General features: G+C 30.1%; 1 long non-coding RNA gene across 1 annotated transcript; it reads left to right on the forward strand.

The window, feature by feature from the left end:
* The first annotated feature begins 23,123 nt into the window (after nucleotides 1-23,123).
* On the forward strand, nucleotides 23,124-25,274 carry LOC143074521 (uncharacterized). The gene is made up of 3 exons (XR_012977907.1): nucleotides 23,124-23,608; nucleotides 24,361-24,429; nucleotides 25,193-25,274. It is a non-coding gene; the product is annotated as an uncharacterized LOC143074521 (long non-coding RNA).
* The last annotated feature ends 207 nt before the right edge of the window (nucleotides 25,275-25,481 follow it).

Below are 25,481 nucleotides of genomic sequence, written 5' to 3' on the forward strand. Positions count from 1 at the left end.
CCATTTTAAACCGGCGTAAATCATGAAAAAACGTTGATGACGTCACGGTCGCATGACAAAATTGTGTTTATAGGCTGATAAACCATAACAATGCAGCCAATCATAAGACGCGTTACATCCAAAATGTAATCATGAAATATTCTGAACAATATTCTAGAGGATAGAAGATTTAAAACGATAACATTATAAATGCAATCTTGATTGGCCATGTTTGCTAAGAATGAAGGAGTGTTGTGTGTGGACACTTTCACAGGTTTTGCGTTTCAGACGCGATTGGTTTATATTAAGGTAAACTACATAATTGTTATTGTTGTCAACAAATAAAGCTCAAATATATCATTACTCACTCTTGATAGTTTCTCAGTCGGAAATCATAAAAGTATTTTCTACGATTAATGAATTATATAATTCATGTAACCTTGATTTACAGTATGATTCATTGTATGAGTTCAGTGTTAAAATGTCACTAAATACAGATATGTGATTCCCTGAATATCATTACTTTAATGATAATTAAGGTGGCTGGGGACTTTTCGATATTTATATCAGAAGTACCGTAATTTTTGTTATTTTATTCTTTACAGAAATTGAATCAAATTGGTCGATAAAAATAGGGGGTCACGGACCATTTAAGCTCAAAATTTTACTTTTTAATAGGTATGCTAACGGGACCATTTTTTAAAGAAATGATAGGGAAAATAGAGGCGTTGACATATTTTTATCGGAATATAAAAAAAATGTTCTATGACACTTGGTCAAAAACTGTAATATAAAAAGCAAAGAATGAGCAGATAAAAAACATAGGTTACCGATAAGGAAAAAAATGTTTTGGCTTAAAACTCAAATTTTGGCGGTGAAAATGGGTGAAATATCAGTTTGAGCTTTTACAAGATACACATCATAACGAAAATATTCTTTAAGTGACATAACTACACTTATTTAACATTTTTAATCAATCAAAATATTAAAAAAAATAATATCGAATTTACGACAAATACTTTTCGTGTGCATTGTAATTCATGCGTGAAATTATGCGCAGTCGAATAGTCTACCTTAAAACACCAAAAAGAGTAATCTAATCCTTCGATGATATATCACGTACAATTGTATGATACTGATTTGTTCTATTTGAACATCGAAAGAACTTCTTCACAGACATAATGATTTCTAATATTCATGTAATACCGTTGTATTGCTCAAGCTAATAACAGCCGTAGAGTAATATGAAGCCAATGAGCACGGTGACGTTAACGAAGATAATGGCGTTAAATAGATAGGATAGCTGAGTTGCTTTCAACAAATTATATATTTCAATAATGAAATTTTATTTAAGAGTATACCTAACAGTATTCTTAAAGTGGACGATTGGAAATATATCACTCTCAATAAATTCTTGAATGGTAATGTTTACCTAGGTCAAAGGATTGTAATGTGTTTGAACTTTAATAGTTGTTATATTGCAGACGCCATTCATTAATATTTTTTTGTGCATTTAAAGTCAAAGATAATATTATATGAACATTCTCTGTCTGTTTACTTGTTGAAAATGATAGTGCGAGTGGGCATCCGTGTACTATAAACACATTCTTGTTCAAAATATTTTACAAATCCATAATCAATGACTGCAAATAAATCGTATAAATAAACACCTAAATATCATTAAACATAATTTAACACGTTATTTTATGTAATAGTTTGATCCATTTAATAAAAAAAAAATGTGTTTTCTTATCAATATGTATAACATAAAGGTACCTTAATTGCACCTATTTTGACTTTTTTTTAAACCTACGTTTCTTTATGCTTCAGACAGAAGTTTTCATTATGTGTTTATTTTATAGATTTATCATTCTGTACTTTATGGTTTAACAAATTTAATTTTGAATCCATATCGAATCATAGAGCAAATGGTCTGAACTGACCTCCAAACCATTAATGATTCTGTAATGAGGAGTACCCAAATTGCATCCATGCTTACATTTGCATAGTCTCAAGTCGAATAACAGAGATTATGTTTAATCCCTTCAAATATTTTGAACAATTGGATATCAGTCCATGCTTACTCTTCATTTTTTAAGAAATGGATACTTGTAACATATTGCATTTGCTTATTTTAATAATATGACGTTTTGATCATGCGACGTTTCCTTACATTTTGCTTTTTCAATAAAAGCTTTATCTGTTGGAAAACACTGTGAACGTTTAAATATTTTGACCTTTGTTGAAAGACGTGCTTAGTATCAAGTTATAGAAATACAACTTGTTTAGTCTCTAAGGAATCGTGTTAGATTTTCGCTGCTATTTTTGCTAAATAGGTGCAATTTGGGTACCGTGACGTAAAATGTGTTATTACCTGAACATTGTTACTTGAAACAATAGTGACACAATACGTAATGATAAAGTCAAATCTCAATTGTTATAGCCTAACGCTAAAAACACTGCTTTAATATTAATAAAATTCGCTTTTTCATTTATAATGTTTAAGACAGGATAAATCTATATTAACATGATTAAATTAATACGAATTCATAATCAATGACAGCAAATGAATCGTATGAATAACAAACTACTGAGACACTTCATACTGAAATCATCAAACAATAATACAACATAACGTTATTTTTATATAACAATCATATTTATTTAAGAGTTTTATGTTTTCTTATAAATACGTATAGAGGTGTTATTACCTGCACGTTATTACTCCAATGAAAATATCAAAATATACAAAAATAAACTTAGTAATTCCTAAAATATTGTAGGTAATCCTTTTTTTATATACTAAACTTGTATACAAAACCGAAAATCTTTCATTTGCTAAGTTGCAAAATAAACACTAACTAGATCAACAACTGCATTTGATCAGGTATGTGAATGTGTTATCCGTTTTAAGATAAAGATGCACATATATACATAATGCATTTGATCTATTACAAATTTACAGAAATTTTGCAAATAGTAAGAACTCGTATTTGGCAAGATGAAATTTGCGCTCTCTTTTTAGTTTAGATACAAACCGATCCTCATCGTCATTTTATAGATGACTATTCAGATATGACAAATGTATAATTGTATCCGTTTAATTATTTAAATTGATATCAAAGGGATACGCTCGTTCAAACTAAATTAAATCATCTTAAAAGTGGTATTGATACCACATCATCAGCAAAACATTTCATTTGCCAGAGAAGCTGCTCTATGATATATCCCTGATATCAATACAGCTATATATGTAAATTAGATAAATTAACCTGTTTTAATTCTATGTTGTATGAACAGCATCAAAGCCTTATCTGTTGAAGAAAAAGTATCTGCACTTTTCACATTTAACACTTCGTCGGGGTAAGCTCTCGATTCACATGTTTATTATTAGTTTTTTCTTCAATTAAAATTGAGAATGGAAATGGTGAATGTGTCAAAGCGACAACAACCCGACCTACGGCATAGGGTCTTCAATGTAGCGAGAAACTCCCGCACCCGGAGGCGTCCTTCAGCTGATTCTTGATTGTTTAAGACTCCCTTTAATTGAACTATTTATGAAACATGATTTTTATGAAAGTGTTATTAACTATGTTCATATCACAAGTCATATTGTAACTTGCCGAACTATGAGCGAATCGGGAACTATCATTCTGTTTTGTCGACTTGAAGCTTTTACTTACTGGCGTTTATTCCTATTTTGGGGTACATCGACGTCTGCTAGAAGCTTCTAATCACGAACTTATTTTGGTCCTATTTCGGAATTTAAAGGACTCATATACGAAGAAACAAGCCGAAGGTTCACAGTAATTAATGAATGACAGACATGGCAAACATGACATTGAGAAATATATCAAAATTTCAACGCAAATTATTTGTAAATGGCCACCCAATATTCTAATAATCAATATGTACAATGTAGGACAGTATTACTAAAAGTATTACATCATAGCTTAATCATTTGTGTTCGAAGTTTTCGATATCTAAGTGTTTTTATTATAGTTGTTATGCAAACTTCATTTCATGATAACTTGGGTGCAAACTTTTTATAGTATAAGTGTTTGATCTTTCATTTCAGCATCTATTAAAAAGTATATGCATTCATACGTGGATATAAAAAAAAATCGCACATTTGACAAATTTTGAATTAACTCGCTACATCATCGCATAAATTTGAAAACAGAGGTGAAACTTCTAGTATTGGTACCTATACACATAATCATAAAGAAACAAATATTTGTTATTTTCATCAATGAGGAGTCAACGTCAAATTTGTAATCAAGTATGAATCTTCTTTTGTCATTGAAACAGACTTGTTATAGACTTAGTACACATTCCTGTAATTTTGAGAAATGCAGACAAATGAAGTTAATTTTATTACATGTGTTAAGATGAATAAAACTAATGCATTGACGGACGTCTTATCATCACTGCTGCTTGAAATACATGATTTGTAACTTCAAGACACGATTGGTCAATATTGAGCTATAATCAATGACAGCTACAACATATCATGATTGTATAACTATTGTGTCCTTTCCTTCTAATTCTATAAACATATCTGAGATTCAAAAAAATGAACGACTACTTTTCGATCGATCGGATAATACATTCACTACTTCTGCATTCCACTTACTGAAATCATATCATAGAAAGACATACACTATTAATACTGTATCATGATATACGTATGCAGAAATGTGATTTCTTGAACATTTTTATTAACATTATCATGACAAAATGTGGAATAAATCATTTTTACCAATCCAAATATGTCTAAGACACATCATGTATGCGTTCAATATAATCACAAAACTGTTATATTTTTATAGAGGGGACATCATCTGTATAACAGATTGTTAATGGTAATGTTGGCTTCGTTTAATTTTGTTCTCTGTAATATGATTAGCGGACTGAAATCTGTCGGAGAATTAATATTTATAGAATCATTAGGTTTTGGTAATTAAAATTTATTTTTCCTTAAAATTTTGTGTGAAGGTATTTCATGATTTGAGGAACAAAATATGATGAAAAAAATTGGGGGTCACCGACTTAGTTTCGTCGCTATAGCAACCTCAGTTTCGTGTTTTCCCGAATATAAACATAATATGTGCTTGTTATATAAACTCTCCAAAAAATACTTTATATCAATCCTACAAGCATAATTCTTGTTTCACGTTAAACAGTAGATTTGTATCTATCAAATACAGGTTCAAGAGTTTTAGACTCGTATTGTTTTGATCTTTAAAAATATGATTTATTTCATTCCCGCCAAAAATAAAACGTAAAAATGAAAAACGTTTCCAGTATTAAAAAATATCTACCAGTGATTTCTTCATAATAATTTCAAAAAGGAAAGTGCCATGTGTACTCTTCAAAATAAAGCAATAAAAAGCGTATGTCACCGACCTTTCAAAAAAGTTATAAGTAATTTTCATGTTTTTTTCTTGTTCATTTTGAAGAAAAGAGTTTGCATCTGACGTCATAGTACAAACTTTCCTTGCTGGCGCACTATTGGAAAAAAAATCGCAAATTGGACGTTTGAAACCCACATTTAAATTTCCAAGAATGACAACTATATTCACCTACTTTATTATCCGGTAATACAAGAGATTAAATGCATGTGTCAGTATCAGATCTTACGATGTTGCCGCACAATATTAACCTTCAGAAACACCATCCGTCGGAATGGAAAATTGTTTAAAATAACCTTTCACGCCGCTTTTGTTAGGAAAGTCTGTCTTTGTCCTCTGTCCCACATAAGCAAAATGATTGAAAATAAAAAAAGAAATGAAAGATGGCACTGGTTAACTTACAGAGTATTTGACTATACCAGACTAGATGTGCTTGTTTCTTTTTCGCGTCAATTTCAGAAGATCGCCGTAACGAACTCATTCGGTACTGTTTAAAGACGGACATACAAAAGCATGGACGGAGTTCTTTATACCATTATTTTTGCCGACCTAGGACGAACGTTTAGAAATTATTGCATCGAGTTTGTGAATTCATTATTTTAGAATATTTAAGATATTAGGAAATTAAAATTAGAGGTATAATATATGAATGAAAGTTTTGATTCTAAAACTTTATACATCTATCTTAAAATACAATCCTTTTATTACTACCTCATGTGTTTTCAATAAACGAGACAGTAAATATAAAATACAAAAAGTTTTTGATTCAAAAATTAATTTAGAAATAATTTTCCGTTGAAACTACAAAGTAAGATTTCTCCAACAGGATAAAATATAATAAATCTAAATTGCTCATTTTGGAAATTAAAAGAAAGAAAAGGTTGTTGCCGGCATTGAAAATCGAAATTTGTTTTCAATCTTTCCGGTCACAGTTGTAGCTAAATGAAAGGGAGCGATTTTATTTCAGATATAATTCTTGGAGCAATTGTTTTTGTCATAAGTTAAACTTACAACAATTTAGTTTTAAACACCGAAAATTTTGATTTTAATTCACATTCACATTCCCTGAGTATTAGTTTTATTAATACTTTTTGCCTTACAGCTAATTTCCTAATGCATGTAGGGTGAAACTTTGGTTGGCTTCCTTAATTAATGTTTACTCAAGCTCTGTTATTAAGATTGACATTTTAATATATAGGTATGTAAACCTGTATACATGCTATTTAATTGAATTGGACGTTATCAAAATATAATTATACAAAATATACAAACAAAGCAAGCAGGCAAACCAAAGTGGTGATCTACATACATTAGAAAATTAGCTGTAAGCTTCAGTGAGATTAGACAATATGTTTATCATTTCTCTTTAAGACAATTTGAAATGAAACAAATGACAAACAAAAATGACCCTTTGTTATCATTTTATTTTTACTATAAGATTTTGTCAAATAAGCAGTATAAATAAATTTTAACTTCATTGCAAGATCGGACATTATTTTACGAGAATCATCCAGACATCAGTTACATGCACATGTTGCCAGTATGTCAAAACTTTTAGGAATATTTGATTATGGGCCTAACCTTGTGAATACTCATTTTTTTTAATTTTTGAAAAATTGACACTAAAATTAGAAGGATCATTGCATAAGGAACATGTTTACTAAGTTTTAAGTTGATAGGACTTCAACTTCGTCAAAAACTACCTTGACCAAAAACTGTAACCAAAAACTTTAACCTGAAGTGGGACAGACGGACGGACGAACGAACGGACGCACAGACCAGAAAACATAATGCCCATAAATCGGGAAAAAAAACCCTTTCACCTTACCTGTACACAATCGGCGCAAACGAAAGACAAAATCTACGCAAGTGAAGAAGAAAAAAAATGAAATGCAGATCGACGCAAATATAAGACAAAATCTACGCATGTGAAAGAATGAAAAAAAGGAAATGCAGAACGGCGCAAATGCAAAAAGTTGAGATCAAAATTTATATTTTATTATTTATTAGAACGAAGGTTAAATATAGTGTAGTATCTTATGTGTCCATTTGTGTTAAATCTCCACAGGATATTAAAGTAGCGCGACGCATAGTAGATCCTCTTTTCTTGGGAGACGTAGCGTACCTACGTAGCGTACACCATGTTGGAATCCGTGGAAAACGCGAAATAGGACGTTATAATTTGACGTTTTTTCATTGCTAGAAACAACGTCATAAAGCTTTTATGTCACTACCAAGTTGCGTTAGCTGATGCGCATAAACAATAGGCTGTTTGGTCTTTAACGCAGTCGGAAAGAGTTATTACGTCTTTTTTTTCACGTTATGACCGTTGATAAGCTTCACCTTTAACAAACTCGATAAGTTTTTATAGTGTTTCATTTTCCAATTCATGACATTAGACTCATGGTTTTTTGCTGTTTGGCTCCTATATTTAAAAAAAAATGTTTTCGAGTTGTAAGGTTCACAATTACATCAAGGACATAATGTTGATGATGACCTTGAACAGTTTCATTTAAATTCTGGCGACTTTAAGTTAATTAATAACTAATAAATATTTGGATTTAAATCTGAATGCAGTAACATCTAACGTATCATCCACTTAACCAAGTCAGGAATATGGTACTTTTTATCTAACAGTTCGTTTCTATATATATTGCATTCGCGTTAGTGTTTTGTTGCATTTCAATGTTTCTGTTGTTTCGTTGTTCTCCTCTTATAAATGATGTATTTTTCTCGGTTTTAGTTTGTAACCCAGATTTGCTTTCTCTCAATCAATTTATGACATTTGAACAGCGGTATGCTACTGTTGTTTTTATTTAACGTGTTTGAAATAGTCAGTCTTTATTAAAAACTTGGTATCATCCCGAAACTCGAATATATAAATTTAAGCTAAAGGCACTAGCAGACAGTTCTCATGACGTGGGTTGACAATTAATAAAAATGGCCGACATGTAACAACTAAGTTATCTCTAACCGTACATTTGACAGATGATTAAAAAAAGTAAACAAAACTATACTTTTAATGGCGATATAGAAAAATAATTTGTAAGAACAGTTTTACCAATGATGAAATCATAATAATGTTTTTTTTAGCCTTAATGTTATAATATAAGGCAGGCATTACCTGTGAAGGGGGACGAAGTCTGTATGATTTTTTTATTTATTGATTTCAAAAATATTTTAATTTCAAAACGTCAATACGGTAACGCTTTCCGATTTTGGTTCTGTTAGTAGGCATTTTAGTTGTGACGTTAATATGGGGACAAAGTCCCCAATTACGATAGAAAAATCAATAAAAAAAAATAAAAAAATCATTCTACTGTATCGTACGGAATAAAGATGCAAATGATTTGCATGTCCCCCCTTAATCGACTACGTCAAATATGTCAAAACTGATATTAAGTGTGGATCTTCCTTTCTTAGTAGTATCAGCATGTTCATTGCAAATGTTATCTAGATAATTTAACGTTTCGTGTATTATTGATCAAATTGAGAGAGATGCATTTGTTGATTGATATAAAGATGAATATAGCCTGGATTTAAATCATATAGACAATAAATACGAACGATTAGTGTATCGTTTCCAAATGTATTTGCTCATCACAACTTTCACTTTAAAAATATTAATACAATGTTTACTGACGATATTTTGGGTTTGTTTTGTATCCTGTCATTGAGTACAAAAATATTTTGACCATCGTTCTATCTGTATTGATAGGATGTTTTATCACATAGTTCAAAATAAATGTTGTCCCGCAGCGTGCATTTTATCACTGTTTAATACTTTCTTTTCAAAAACAAAACATGTATAGCCTATTGTTGTTTATGTTTTAATTGAAATTTGCATGGATACAGATTCAAATGAGTTGATTAATTGACTCCAATAAACCACTAAATCAATAAGATATATAATCTATTATTTAACATGTTTAAGCTTATTTTGTCAAAGTTCTAAAACTGACTACTATAAGCTAAATACTATTTCATAAATCGGGTTTTTTTTTTATGAAACAACAAAAGCCCCCCCCCCCCCCCACAAAAAAAAAGAAGCTTGACATCGTATCGAGTGGTTGACACTCTTCTATATATTCATATATACAAGTAGAAAATCAGAGAATCGTACAATCTTACTATTACAGGTATTTTCGAACCTCTTGTGACAGTTTTACGTGTGAACGAATACCATTTCTTGATACCATTTTCTCATATTTTTGGACATCGCTGATCACTTATCCACAAACACCATGACGTTACTGAATAATGTTTTCATGTTTTACCGTTATATTTCTCAAGCTAATAACATTATTTTGAGGAATATACAACGAAAGAACATTTTTGTACTATTATTTCAAAGAGAATTAAAGGGGGTTTGGGCTATCACGTGTTACTTTTACTTCAGCACACAGTCGTAGAGTAATATGAAGCTAATGCTCATGGTGACGTAAACGAAGATAAAGGCGTTAAATAGATAGAAAAGCTCAGTTGCTTTCAACATATTATATATATTTAGATAATGCAATTCAATTTTAGAGTATACTTAACTGTATTCTTGACGATGAAAGATTGGAAATATATCACTCTCCATATATTTTTGAATGGCCATGTTCACTTAGGTCGAAGGAGTGTAATGCGTTTGAACTTTAATAGTTGTTATATTGCAGCCGCGATTCATTCATATTAAAGTAAAACACAGAATGTTTATCAATGTGATCGAATAAAACTTAAATTTAGATATATCACTACTGACGCTTGTTCCCGTGTGAAATCATCAAACAGATATAATTAGTGATTGATAAATTATATATGTTATCGTGATCTACATAATGATGTATTATTTGAGTAGCAAGAACAAAAACTAATTAAGGAATTTAAGTAATTTTTTGTGCATTTAAAGTCAAAGTCAATACTACGTGAACATTCTCTGTTTGTTTACTTGTTTACTTGTTTACAATAAAAAAAATTGTATTGACATCGATGAACTGTAAAGTTCAAGGTAATAAAGAATTTGAATTTGAATTTGAATTTTATAATAACTATTTTTCTATGTCTGTCAAATTTAAAATTATAGATTTAGAAAATAAATAAACCATCATTTTAACTGTATTGACAGCATTATTTTATTACAAAAGAAAGTCAACACAAAGGTATCTCCGGTGGCTGTCGTATCACTGTTGACATTACTTTCTTATCAATAACTAAACATGCTAAACCCATCCCCGTTTAGATTTCAACTGTAGTTCGCATAGATACCGATTCAAATAAGTGGAATTATTGACTTCAAACCAATAATTCTTCATCGATGTAAAGTGAATTTGAAAAAGTTCTATAACTAACTTCTAAAAGCGTTCATAATTCGAATGTTTATAAATAATTAAAACAACAAAAGCGCTAAGAAAGAGAAAAAAAGCTTCACATTGTATCGACACTCCATTGTATCTATACGTAGAAAATCTAAGAATCCGCTTATCATTGTTTCACATTGTATATTTCTTCTTCTTGTAATAGTTTTACACATGACGACAACACTTCTTATACATTTTAATGTCGCTAATATGTTCTCAAAAGACATAATCATCTCACTGACTAAGGTAATACTATTATATTGCTCACGCAAGTACAAGCCGTAGGGAAATATGTAGCGACTGTGCATGATGATGTATGCGAAGGTAAAGACGTTAAATATTATAAAAAAAATCGTTGCTTTAAACTAAATGATATATTTTAATAGTATTATTCTGTTTCTAAATATTCTTGACAATATTCTCAAGGATATAAGATTGAAAAGATACCACTATCATTGTATTCGTGAATGGCCATGTTTGCTAAAAAGGAGGAATGTAATGTGTGGACACTTTCACATGTTGTGCATTTCAGACGCGATTGGTTAATAGTAAGGTCAACTACATAATTGTTATTGTTGTCAAAAAAATAAAGTTTGAAATTAAATATATCACTACTCACCTAAAATAATACCCCTGCCTGAAATCATAAAAAGTATTTTCCACAATTAATAAATTATATAATCATGTTACTTTGGTCTACAGTAAGAATCATTATATGAGTTCAATGTTAACATGTCACTAAATACAGATATGTAATTCCCTAAATACCATTACTTTAATGATGTTTAAAATACATAGACAATACAAAGAGAATAAACAAATCCTTCTGTGATATATCACGTACAATTGTATAATACCGATTGGTTTTATTTGGACATCGCTAAAAACGTCTCACCAGACACAATGATCTCATATATTCATGTAATACCGTTAAATAGCTCAAGCTAGTAACTACAGCCGTAGAAACATATGAGGCTAATGTGCATGGTGACGTCAACGAAGATAAAGGCGTTAAATAGACAGAAAAGCTCAGTTGCTTTCAACAAATTATATATTTCAACAATGCAATTTTTTTAGAGTATACTTAACAGATTTTTGAAGATGGAAGATTGGAAATAAAGCACTCTCAATATATTCTTTAATGGCCATGTTTACGTAGGACGACGGAGTGTAATGCTTTACAACTTTATTAGTTGTTATATTGCAGACGCGATTCATTTATATTAAAGTCAATTACAGATTGTTTATAAATGTCATCAAATAAAGCTTAAATTCAAAAACATAACTACTCATTCTTGTTTCCGTCTGAAATCATAAAAATGATCATTGGTGTCTAATTAATTATCTATGTGATCTTGATTTACAGTATGATTCATTATATGAGTAGCATGTTAACATGTTACTAAATACAGATATGTGATTCCATAGACAGTATGACTCTTCTGATTTAAAAAAAAGATAGAAAAGAATAATTTAATCTTACTATGATATATCATGTACAATTTTTAAATAACAATTTTTCTATGTCTGATTGATTTAATATCATAGATTTAAAAAAAGTAAATTATCGTTTCATCTGTATTTAAAGGATTATAGTATTACAAATAATCACTCTCAATAAATTCTTGGATTGTAATATTTACCTAGGTCGACGGAGTGTAATGCGTTTGAACGTTAATAGTTGTTATATTGCAGACGCGATTCATTTATATTACAGTCAATTACAGAATGTTTACCAATGTCATCGAATAAAACTTTAATTTAGATATATCACTACTCACATTTGTTCCCGTCTGAAATCATAAAAAGATATAATCAGTGATTGATAAATTATATATGTTAACTTGATCTACAGTATGATGTATTATATGAGTAGCAAGAACAAAAACTAATTAAGGAAAGTAATTTTTTGTGCATTTAAAGTCAAAGACAATATTACATGAACATTCTCTATCTGTTTACTTGTTTACTATAAAAACAAAATTTGTATTGACACCGATGAACTGTAAAGTTCAAGGTAATAAAGAATTTGAATTTGAATTTGAATTTTATTATAACTATTTTTCTATGCCTGTCAGATTTAAAATTATAGATTTAAAAAATAAATAAACTATCGTTTTAACTGTATTGACAGAATTACTTTATTACAAAAAAAGTCAACACAAAGGTCTTCCCGATGGCTGCCGTATCTCACTGTTGACATTACTTTCTTATCAATAACTAAGCATGCTTAACCCATCCCCGTTTAGGTTTCAACTGTAGTTCGCATAGATACCGATTCAAATGAGTTGAATTATTGACTTTAAACCAATAATACATCATAAGGTGAATTTGAAAAAGTTCTATAACTAACTTCTAATAGCGTTCATAATTCGAATGTTTTATAAATATATAAAACAAGAAAAGCGCAGAGAAAGAGAAAAGAAGCTTCACATTGTATCGACACTCCATTGTATCTATACGTAGAAAATCTAAGAATCTGCTTATCATTCATTCACATTGTATATGTCTTCTTCTTGTAGTAGTTTTACACATGACGACAACACTTCTTATACATTTTTATGTCGCTAATATGTTCACAAAAGACATAATGATCTCACTGACTAAGGTAATACTGTTATATTGCTCACGGAAGTACAAGCCTTGAGAAATATGTAGCGACTGTGCATGATTATTTATACGAAGGTAATGGCGTTAAATAGTAGAAAAAAATCGTTGCTTTAAAAACAAATGATATATTTCAATAGTGTTATTTTGTTTCTAAATATTCTTGACAATATTCTCAAGGATATAAGATTGAAAAGATAACACTATCATTGTATTCTTGAATGGCCATGTTTGCTAAGAAGTAGGAATGTAATGTGTGGACACTTTCATATATTGTGCATTTCAGATGGGATTGGTTGATAGTAAGGTCAACGACATAATTGTTATTGTTGTCAACAAATAAAGCTTGAAATTGAATATATCACTACTCACCTTTCAATCTCTCGCCTGAAATCATAAAAAGTATTTTCCACAATTAATAAATTATATAATCATGTTACTTTGGTCTACAGTATGAATCAAAGGCGTTAAAAAGACAGAAAAGCTCAGTTGCTTTCAACAAATTATATATTTCAATAATGCAATTTTATTTTAGAGTATATTTAACAGTTTTTTTTAGGATGGAAGTTTGGAAATATATCACTCTCAATATATCCTTGAATGGCCATGTTAACGTAGGTCGAAGGAGTGTAATGTGTTTAAACTTTATTAGTTGTTATATTGCAGACGCGATTCATCTATATTAGAGTCAATTACAGAATGTTTATAAATGTCATCAAACAAAGCTTAAATTTAAATATATAACTACTCATTCTTATTTCCGTCTGAAATCATAAAAAGGATAATCGGTGATTGATAAATGATATATGTCATCTTGATCTTCTACAGTATAAAATGTATATATATATTAATCTATTGCAATAAAAAATCATTATATCTAGTAAAATTTGTAAATTTAGCTAACAAAGTCCTTATATTTGTATAAAATAACATTCGGTTATAGTGAAAATTGTTTTAATATTGAATATGCTACAATTAAAAATTGCTTGCTAGTCCCTCTCTGTGATTACCATTAGATAGCTCTGGTTCATTTCCAAATCAATCTATCATCAAGGGAAGATAACTAATTCGATTTTCATTCCTAGTCTTTTTCAAAAATGATGAACGGTTCTTTATATTGGTATGTAATCATTTTAAACATTGTTAAACGTTTGAAATTTATGAAATTATATTCGTACATCAATGATTTTGATACACCAATAACATAAACTGAAATATATTGAATTGATACATTTTGTATTTATTCAAAATTATATCAGAAATCTAAACTTAATTATAAAAAAAATGAACCCGTTAAGGGGAGACAATATTCGCATCACTTTTTTCGAATTGGCACATAATACAACGGACTGTCACTTTTGCATACAAATGGCACATCATTATAATTAAATAATTGTGCAATCGTGCTCCACCGTCAATGATGATTCTAAATTATAAATATAACCAAAAGTTGTTAATCTATAGATAGTGAAGACTAATGAAAGCTAACTCACTGTAAACTATTTCTTTGCAATTTTTTTTAATTTCCTCAGAAAAATGTTCGAGTCACTGGACTTTCATAGCTCAAAATTAACGTTTTTACACAACATTTGAATAAAGAAGTTAAAGATTATTCGCTTCTCAAAGTGCAAGACGCAATAAAACTCGTATGCTTGCACCATCTTACCGAAATGCGGATTTAATTAAGTCCTGAACATTTCGACATTTCTTGATTTATTTTTTATCAAAGCCGGTTTTAAACAAATCACAAGTACGTGTTAAGATCCGACTAAATACCTATTTCCCAATATGGTCAGGTAAATTTGCTACACAGTATGATACATAATATGAGTAGCATGTTAACATGTTACTAAATACAGATATGTGATTCCATGGACAGTATGACTCTTCTGATTTAAAAAAAAAAAGATAGAAAAGAATAACTTAATCTTGCTATGATATTTCACGTACAATTTTATAATAGCAATTTTTCTATGTCTGTTTGATTTAATATCATAAATTTAAAAAATAATTAAATCATCGTTTCATCTGTATTTAAAAGATTATTCTATTACAAAAAAATCCAACACAAAGGCCTTCCCGGTGGCCGGCGTATCTCACTGTCGACATTATTTCTTTATCAATAATTAAACATGCTTATCCCATCCCCATGTAGGTTACAATTGAAGTTCGCATGAATACCGATTCAAAAGAGTTGAATTATTGACTGCAAACCAATTATACATCATCGATGTTTTAGGCTGAATTTGACAAAGTTCTATAACTAACTTCTTATAGCGGAAGTTTATTTCATAATTCGGATGTGCTATATATGTTTGAAACAACAAAAGCGCAGATAATGAGACAAGAAGATTCACATCTTATTGAAACACCAATATATATATATATATATATATATATATATACGTAGAAAATCTGAGAATCCGCTTATCTTTCTTTAGCATTGTATTTTTCTACCTCTTACGACAGTTTTACACTAAACAAAAAAAAAGCTTGATAACGTTTTTTTTTTACATTGTATTTGTCTACTTCTTGTGACAGTTTTACACATGACGTAACGTCTTTGTATATACTCTAATTTCGCTGATATCTTCTCCACAGACACAATGACGTCACTGATTCATGTACTAGCGTTATATTACTCAAGCAAGTAAAAGCCGTACGGAATTATGTACCGACTGTGCATTGGAATGTATATAAATAAACTCATCATAGATACCTGGTTTAAATTTTGTATTTACGCCAGACACGCGTTTCGTTTACAAAAAGACTAATCAGTGACGCTCGAATCCAAAAACAGTTGACAAGTAAACAAAGGTAAAGGACGTTAAATAGATAGAAAAAAAATGTTGCTTTAAATAAATTATATATTTCAATATTTGGAGCCAAAAAATTAGGAGCCGGGTTAGAATTACAATTGGCATGTCCCAAAGTACTGATGACTGTTGATACCTTTTTCGAAATTCTCAAGTCATATAATCTTTTACAAAAGTTAATCGGGTCACTAAGTATATTAAATAGAGAGGGTCTATATAATATATCAATCACCGCCGTGGATTGATTAGTAAACTGAAAATTGATAGTAAAAAGCAAACACACTTTAAATAAATATTCATAATATAGTAAACGTATGTTCATATTGAAATACATAGAAAATAATGGAAATTTTGGGAAAAAAGGAGGAGAGGTAGAAAAACAATTGTCCTGTCCCATGGTACTAATGACTTTTGATACCTTTCCAGAAATTCTCCAGTTTTTAAATCTTTTACAAAAATTCAGCCTACAACACTTTGCATACTTTCAACCACGCTCTGAATGCCCGCGATTTAACGGGTGTGTTCTAGCATTTATCATCCTTGCTTAACATATTTCAGTTTGGGTTATTTTGCATGTTTTGGGAGGAATATGAAAATAAATGCGTCCAGATATTGTTTCAGTCATCGGACTGACATTTTGAGAAATTTAAAAGACTTCCCCTGCCCTTTAGGCCTGCTTTAAAATTGACTATTCACGGTGGTCACTGATACATTTTATATAATATATTAGTGACCGTTAATAGTAATTATCGTCTATAAGTATGTTCATAGTATACAGAAAAACAGAAGGAATAAAAATCGGTATTTGGAAAAAAGGGATAGGGGAAAAAAATGTGCCCAGTCCTCAAGTACCTTTGACTTTTGATACCTCTTCTGAAATTCTCCAGATATATTTGTTTACAGCTAACATACGCTTTATTAACCCGCGATTTTGCGGGTGTCTTCTAGTAATGATTTAAATCCCCAGTAATCCAAAATGTTGCTGTGACAGCATCCAAGTGTACCTTCAAATTTTGACATTTTGCATATAACTAATATTAAAATCATTTACATCTTCAATTTATTTAATTTTTTTACACAAAAAAAAAAATCATATAAAATATAGCTTATTACTTCATTGAAAGTTATCCTTAGCCCGCTTCAGGTGTTTTTCAAATTTATATGTACTGACATAAAACTGCAATTTTGGTAGAATTGCTTTAGTGTTAAACATATCTGTCATTATGTGCTTCAGAAATCAAAGAGTAAATTAGAAGATGATAAGCAGTTTTTTTGTATTTATCAATAAACACATGGTCTTTGTCCATTGTTGAAGACTCACAATCATATTCCATATGACATATCTTTCTAGAGCCTATAGAATTCGGTTGACATAATGTGATATGACACCAAAAAAATAATAAATCTTTTCATTTTGCTTTTGTTATTTCCATCCTGCAATCAAGTATATAATCTGATTTTCTTTACTCATATTTCTTATGTGTATTGGGTCATGTGAGTTTCAAAATATCTTAAACTGAATCCAACAATTTGCATTTATAAATTGAAGTATTTCTTTAGCTTTATATGGTATTTAAACTATGTTTGAATAGAAGGAAAGATCTGAATGAGTTAAGCTATTTTGACTATTATAGTTTGCTTGTATGTTGTGCTTGAACACAAATTTACTAGGTTAGGGGAATGGATGAAGGTGCACACAAACATTCTCACCCTGCCACTTTCTGTTTGTGCCTGTCCTAATTCAGGAGCCTTTAGTTCACTGGTTGTTGTTGCATCATGACTGTCATATTTGTTTATCATAATGATTTTTTTTTTGCTTATGAATAATGTTATTAGTTTTCTCAATTGAATTGTTTCATAGTTTTGATTTTAGATCTTTTTATAGTCTACTTTACATTATGGGTTTTCATATTGTTGAAGGCTGCACAGTTGCCTGTAGTTGCTTACATCTACTTCATTTGAACTTTGGTGGATTATGGTTGTCTCTATGTTGATCATATGTGTGATGATTTGACAAATTCATCAATATGCAAGATTATGTTAAACATGTGACTTGGAAAATTTGTTTCTTCATTAGAACTTACTAACTAAACAAAAAACTTGTATCACACCATTTATTTTAATTGTAGTAAATTATCATAAATGAATGTAGGGAACTATTTTGTATAAATATGTATTGCTTTTTTGATATGCAAAGAAAATATTAACTGTGGTTCTTTGTCCAAAACCTGTGTTTGTTCAGTTCATACTTCTAACTAACTGGTTAACATATTTTGGGCCCCTTACTGATCTCTGAAAAGTGTAAAACAGATGCTTGATTTGCACTGTATATTTTCAATGTTTGGTTTGGGCCCCAAAAGGGAAAGCATCTAAGTTTTTGCAACATGGTCCCTTAATAGAATAAGAATCAATATAAAGGGAGGATTGGGGGACTAGTAATGTAGATTAAGAGCATATGTGAATTTGACAGCAACTCAAAAACAGTCAATTAACACACACTGCACATTGTTGAAGGAAGTATGATGACTTGAAATTACTTATCACATGTCTTTTTATACCTTTGTTTTAGGGTTTTGATTATTAGAACAAATACACAAAATAGCTGTGTTTACACTTGATTGTTCTTATCACAGCAGATATAATATAAACAAACAAATTACATTGGATACTGTCCACTCAATTACACCTTTTACTAAATTACCTATTGTTGTGAATGATTTCTATTGTCCTATTACAAGTACATGTATCTGATTATTGTACAATTCAACTAATGCATACACTTCAAGTATTACTTGAAAGGGAGTATCTCAAATAAATATTGTTACAAAAATGCCTAACACAATCCATGTAAGATTATATCTTCCTGAAATCTAGGCCTTCAAACATGTTCAACTGCAAAGGCAGAGTAAATTGCAAGGTGTCAACACTACCATTTTTGGTAATTTGTAATAAAGAACCAGAATGGAAAGTTGTCTTATTGGCAATTGTACCAATTATTATTTTTTATAAGAAATCTATAGGGTCATATATGGTCAGTAAGAAAAGCTGCTCCAAAATATTGATCACTCAACAAAATTTCGAAATTGTCTACATTGGTTGTGAATAAAGCATGAATAGATATACTAGTGAAAATGACTGAGAAAGTTCTGTCAGTAACTTTCCCTATAGGATGTAAACATTCAAACATTGTCAAATTCAACTATTGAAGACAAGCACTGAGATAATTTCCATTATATGATTGTTCACCTTCCTTGAATGTATATTTGCAACACTTTGTGTTTCAGTAGGTCATAAACTGGGAATATTTTTTACTCTCTTGATTGTTTGAATCAATATGGTGCTATCAAACAAAATAGATTTTATAAACCTTGTGTATGTATTGATGAGAAAGATATAAAAACAATAAGCTATTTAAAAGGAAAAGGAAGCACAATATCCAAAATAGTGAAAACTACTGGAATATCATTGCCAAGAGTTAGTAAATACTTTCATAACAATAAACCAACAATTACTGGGCCAAGAAAGAAAAGAGAGATAATGGCAACTGAAATTATAGAATGTATTCTATTTTTAACTGAAAGACAACCTTCCATACAGTTACAAGAAATTCAACAAAAATTGATAGACACTGGAATTTGTACAATTGAAAATCGTCCAAGTCAAAATTCAATCAGCAAGTCTTTAAGAAATGATCTATTGTTGACTAGAAAGAAAATCAGAGTAGTTCCAAGTGAATCACAAACAGCACAAATAGAGACAAAATAAGATGATTTCATAAACTTTATTTTACTTCCAATGCTAATAATTTATATTTCTTTGATGAAACATCATTTATGAAAACGTCAGGCAATAGAAAATATGGACATGCTTTATATGGACATGAACCTATTGAAATTCAACGATATGCATCAAGTGCAACTTTAACTGTGAATTTAATGCACAGTCGTTCTAGAGTAGCATAATACAATTTTGTAAAAGGACCATCAGATAGTTTGCATTTATTAATTTTTTTTGTGGAGGTTTTCCTTGGATTACCTATTTTAAAACCTTGAAATATTGTGATAATGGATAATTGTAGATTTCATCATTCAAGGCTAATATAAAATCAACTTCAATATTTATTTAGAGTTCATGGAGTAACTCTTCGATATCAACCTCCTTATCACCCTGAACTAAACACTTGTGAATATTTTTTCAAACTTATAAAAGATGGCATAAAAAGGGAAAACCATTATTATGAAGAGCATATGGAACTGGCTATTTGTAACTCTGCTGTAAACAACATCAATAGAACAATTTCTGAAAACATTTTTTATCATTGTGGATATACTTAGCCTCACTGATATAGTATGTGTGGCCACAAATACATATTCATGGATTTATAACCTGTTCATGTTATTATGTTAACTGCAAATATGCATTACTAATAAAAGAAAATCTTGTAGAAACATTGTGCACAATATACTGGTTACTTTATTTTCCATGGAGTTATATTCCTGGATGAGAAATTAAGTCATTATCTTTTTTATAATAAACCATGAATAAAAGGAGATGTTGCATAATGCATCATTCAAATAGTTACCCAATAACAAAATTTATGGAACTGATAGAGGTTCAAAACTGTTGTTTTAAATTAAAGTCATTACACTTATTCAGTATTCAATTGTGATAATTTTGTTTCCAGCAGATTTATAAAATCATTACATAACATTGGGTTATGTAAATTTAACACAAAACTCTGTCAATGAAAAAAAACAACCAGGTAAAATCTACAGGTAGTTAAATGACCACCTATGGATAACCTCTCACAATACCTATTGTATAGTTTAAATGGACAAATTGTGTTGACAATGTTTTATCCAGGTAACACTGTAGGTATTATAATATCGAAAAGGTGATCGGATAGGCACAGTAACATATCAGCGACGTGATTACCTGAATATCATTACTTTAATGATGTTTAAAATAATCAAAAGGATAATAAACCAATCCTTCTACGATATATCACGTACAATTGTATAATACTGATTGGTTTTGTTTGGACATCGCTAAAACCTTTTCCACAGACATAATGATCTCTCATATTCATGAAATACCGTTATATCACTGAAGCTAATAACAGCCGTAGAGTAATATGAAACTTATGTGCATGGTAACGCAAACGAAGATAAAGGCATTAAATAGATAGGAAAGCTCAGTTGCTTTCAACAAATTATATATTTTAATAATAAAATTTTATTTTAGACTATACATGTACCTAACAGTATTCTCGAAGTGGAAGATTGGAAATATATCACTCTCAATAAATTGTTGAATGGCAAAGTTTACCTAGGTCGAAGGAGTGTAATGCGTTTGAACTTAAATAGTTGTTATATTGCAGCCGCGATTCATTCATATTAAAGTCAATAAAAGAATGTTTATCAATGTCATCGAATAAAACTTAAATTTAGATATATCACTACTCACGCTTGTTCCAGTCTGAAATCGTCAAAAAGATATAATAAGTGAATGATAAATTATATATGTTATCTTGATCTACAGTATGATGTATTATATGAGTAGCAAGAACAAAAACTAATTAAGGAAAGTAATTTTTGTGCATTTAAAGTGAAAGACATATTACATGAACATTCTCTGTCTGTTTACTTGTTTACTTGTTTACTATAAAAAAAAATGTATTGACACCGATGAACTGTAAAGTTCAGGGAAATCAAGAATTTGAATTTATTTTGAATTTAATAATAACTATTTTTCTATGTAGGTCAGATTTAAAATTATAGATTTAAAAAAAACCTTCGTTTTAACTGTATTGACAGAATTATTTTATTACAAAAAAGTCAACACAAGGGTCTTCCCGGTGGCTTCCGTGTCTCACTGTTTACATTACTTACTTATTAATAACTAAAGATGCTTTACCCACCTACGTTTAGGTTTCAACTTTAGATCGCATAGATACCGATTCAAATGAGTTGAATTATTGACTTCAAACCAATTTTAACGTCGCTAATATCTTCTCAAAAGACATAATGATCTCACTGACTAAGGTAATACTGCTATATTGCTCACGCAATTACAAGCCGTATGGAAATATGTAGCGACTGTGCATGATGATGTATACGAAGGTAAAGGCGTTAAATAGATAGAAAAAATCGTTGCTTTAAACAAAAATGATGTATTTCAAAAGTGTTATTTTGTTTCTAAATATTCTTGACAATATTCTCAAGGATATAAGATTGAAAAGATAACACTATCATTGTATTCTTGAATGGCCATGTTTGCTAAGAAGGAGGAATGTAATGTGTGGACACTTTCACATATTGTGCATTTCAGACGCGATTGGTTAATAGTAAGGTCAACTACATAATTGTTATTGTTGTCAACAAATAAAGCTTGAAATTAAATATATCACTACTCACCTTTCAAGTCTCTTTCGCCTGAAATCATAAAAAGTATTTTCCACAATTAATAAATTATGTAATCATGTTACCTTGGTCTACAGTATGATTCATTATATGAGTTCAATAATAACATGTCACTAAATACAGACATGTAATTCCCTGATGTCATTACTTTAATGATGTCTAAAATACATAGACAATAGCAAGAGAAATATCACGTACAATTGTATAATACCGATTGGTTTTATTTGGACATCGCTAAAAACGTCTCACCAGACACAATGATCTCATATATTCATGTAATACCGTTATATTGCTCAAACTAATAACTACAGCCGCAATTTTATCTTAGAGTATATTTTTTACAGTTTTCTTGAGGATGGAAGATTGGAAATATATCACTCTCAATATATTCTTGAATGGCCATGATAACGTAGGTCGAAGGAGTGTAATGTGTTTAAACTTAATTAGTTGTTATATTGCAGACGCGATTCATCTATATTAAAGTCAATTGGGACAACATCCCTAATGCGCCTCGAAATGAGGAACTCAAAAGTCACGTGTAAAGAAAAATCTCTGTGTAGTGATATTGGACATATTTCTTTTTTTAACAAATGACTGAACTTAATTATTTGTGGTGATTAGGAAAGTAGAGGAACATAGAATAAATGTGTAAAAACTATGGAGCTATTGAATGTGTTCAAAGTATTAAATTTTCAAAGAACTTATTGTGTTAAAAAGGGGATATTTTACCACAAGGAGCCGCATCACAAAAGGATGTTCGGGGTTTTCTTATTTACGGAAAAAGTAATCTCACTTCGTACCCCGAAAATTTAACCACATATGTGAAAATGTCACAGCTTCGAAACGAGCTATCATACATATCCAAGTTTACGATATGGACTGAGCTAAAGGAAAAAACGTTACCATTACCGCCTATGTAAAAAGAATTAAAGATATTGAGCCAATTTACAAAAAGATTAATCAGAAGTTTTCAGAGTGATCTATGGATGATTTCACCTTGTACACCCGGAAAAAGTGTGAAAATGATGGTTAGTATTTTTTTATTTATACCTAGATATCCCAGATGATTTTAGATAACCATTATAGATAAATACCAGCAAATACTCAATGAAATTTTCGCTTTTAAAATGCATTACTGGCACGGGGCTGAACACTTTTTTTAGGCACAATTTTAACTTTGTTTACACCCCCGAGAGATCCGAAAGGAATTTGTTTATTAACTGAAAAAGGCATGAACTAACATAATAGTTTTAGCTGTAAGTAAACATGACACAATACAGTCTTTGTTAAATGTATGTAATTATCACTCCGGTTTACAGGAATAACTGATAATCAAGGGAGATAACACACTTCATACGAGTAAAGTGAAATACATCATCACATGTGCTTTTATCCAATAATTTGACCCATGGTCAGTAGATATCATATGCAGTTAATTAACAGTCAAACATGTACATGTATTAAGGAAATCATGAATTATTATTTGTAATGCACACTAGAAAATTACAAAATATTGTCTTTTCTCAGTGAAAAAGGGGGAGGATCAACAAAACTTTTGAAAACAATCTTGCTGCACCTTTTCAACTATTAAGCTAGTTAGCTAGCACTCGTTGCTGCTAATATAAAAGATTTAAATGAAGGTTGATAAGCCACAAGGGAGAAGCATTTTTCTTTCTTTGCGATAAAATTTTCAAGAATTTGATTTTTGCTCTCTCAATAATACTTATGTATCTAAACCAAATAATAACACAGCCTGAGTAATTTTTTTGTCTTATTTCAGTTCCAGACATATCATTACTTTTTAACCTGAGATGGCAAACTAGAGGTTTTAAAAAGTCCTGAATAACTGGTAAGCATTTTGTTGTATTTGGCAAGCTCTTAATTGTTTATTTATGGTATTTATGCAATTCAAATTACAGTCGGTATGTTAAAAATATACTGATATGAAAACTGTTGCTATGGTCTTGGCATTACATGAAAATGCTTGGTTACTGATCTTTTCGACTCCATATTTCAAGTTAAACCTTGCGGCAACTGTTCTTCATGTAACACTGCAAACTATAATTAGCATTATTTTGATATGTCGTTAGTTAATGACGCCATATTACGTGTGATGCCACAATGTTTGCTTTAAAACCTCATGCCGATATCTCACTGATAAAAGATTTTCACTGAAATACATGTAAAAAACATTTTTTCTCAAATGGAGTTATGTGAAAGAACAAGTTTTGAAAATTTGCACTTCATTGCACTCTAATTATATGATTCAAATGACTTTTACAGTAGTTTATAGTGGTTTCTACAGTATAAAATACAAGGTTTCCACTGGGTAGAATAATTAAGTATTTTGGTGTTTTTTTTATGAAATCTTCATTTTTGCATAATTTCTCTGTCAAAATGCACTTTTAGGCACCAGAAAATTTTATTGAATGCTTTAACAGGGTCTGTGTGTTGTAATTTAAGGTTACATTCAGATGTTTTGTCCTTCTTTTGACTAGTGAAGGTATACTGGAAGAAATTAATTATGCATACACTTTGTATTCAAAATAAATAAATATAGCGATAAAAGTGTCATTGCCTTATAGTGCTGAAACAACTTTATTTTTTTTCAGAAATGGACAAAAATACACAGATTTATTCAGAATGTCATGCCGATGAAGATGACATAAAAATATGTGGAAAAATCAGAACTATGGATTGCAATATGGGACAACATCCCTAATGTCAAAAGTCACGTGTAAAGAAAAATTTCTGTGTAGTGATATTGGACATATTTCTATTTTTAACAAATGACTGAACTTAATTATTTGTGGTGATTAGGAAAGTAGAGGAACATAGAATAAATGTGTAAAAACTATGGAGCTATTGAATGTGTTCAAAGTATTAAATTTTCAAAGAACT

This window comes from Mytilus galloprovincialis, chromosome 5 (genome assembly GCF_965363235.1).
Source record: "Mytilus galloprovincialis chromosome 5, xbMytGall1.hap1.1, whole genome shotgun sequence".
Taxonomy (NCBI): domain Eukaryota; kingdom Metazoa; phylum Mollusca; class Bivalvia; order Mytilida; family Mytilidae; genus Mytilus; species Mytilus galloprovincialis.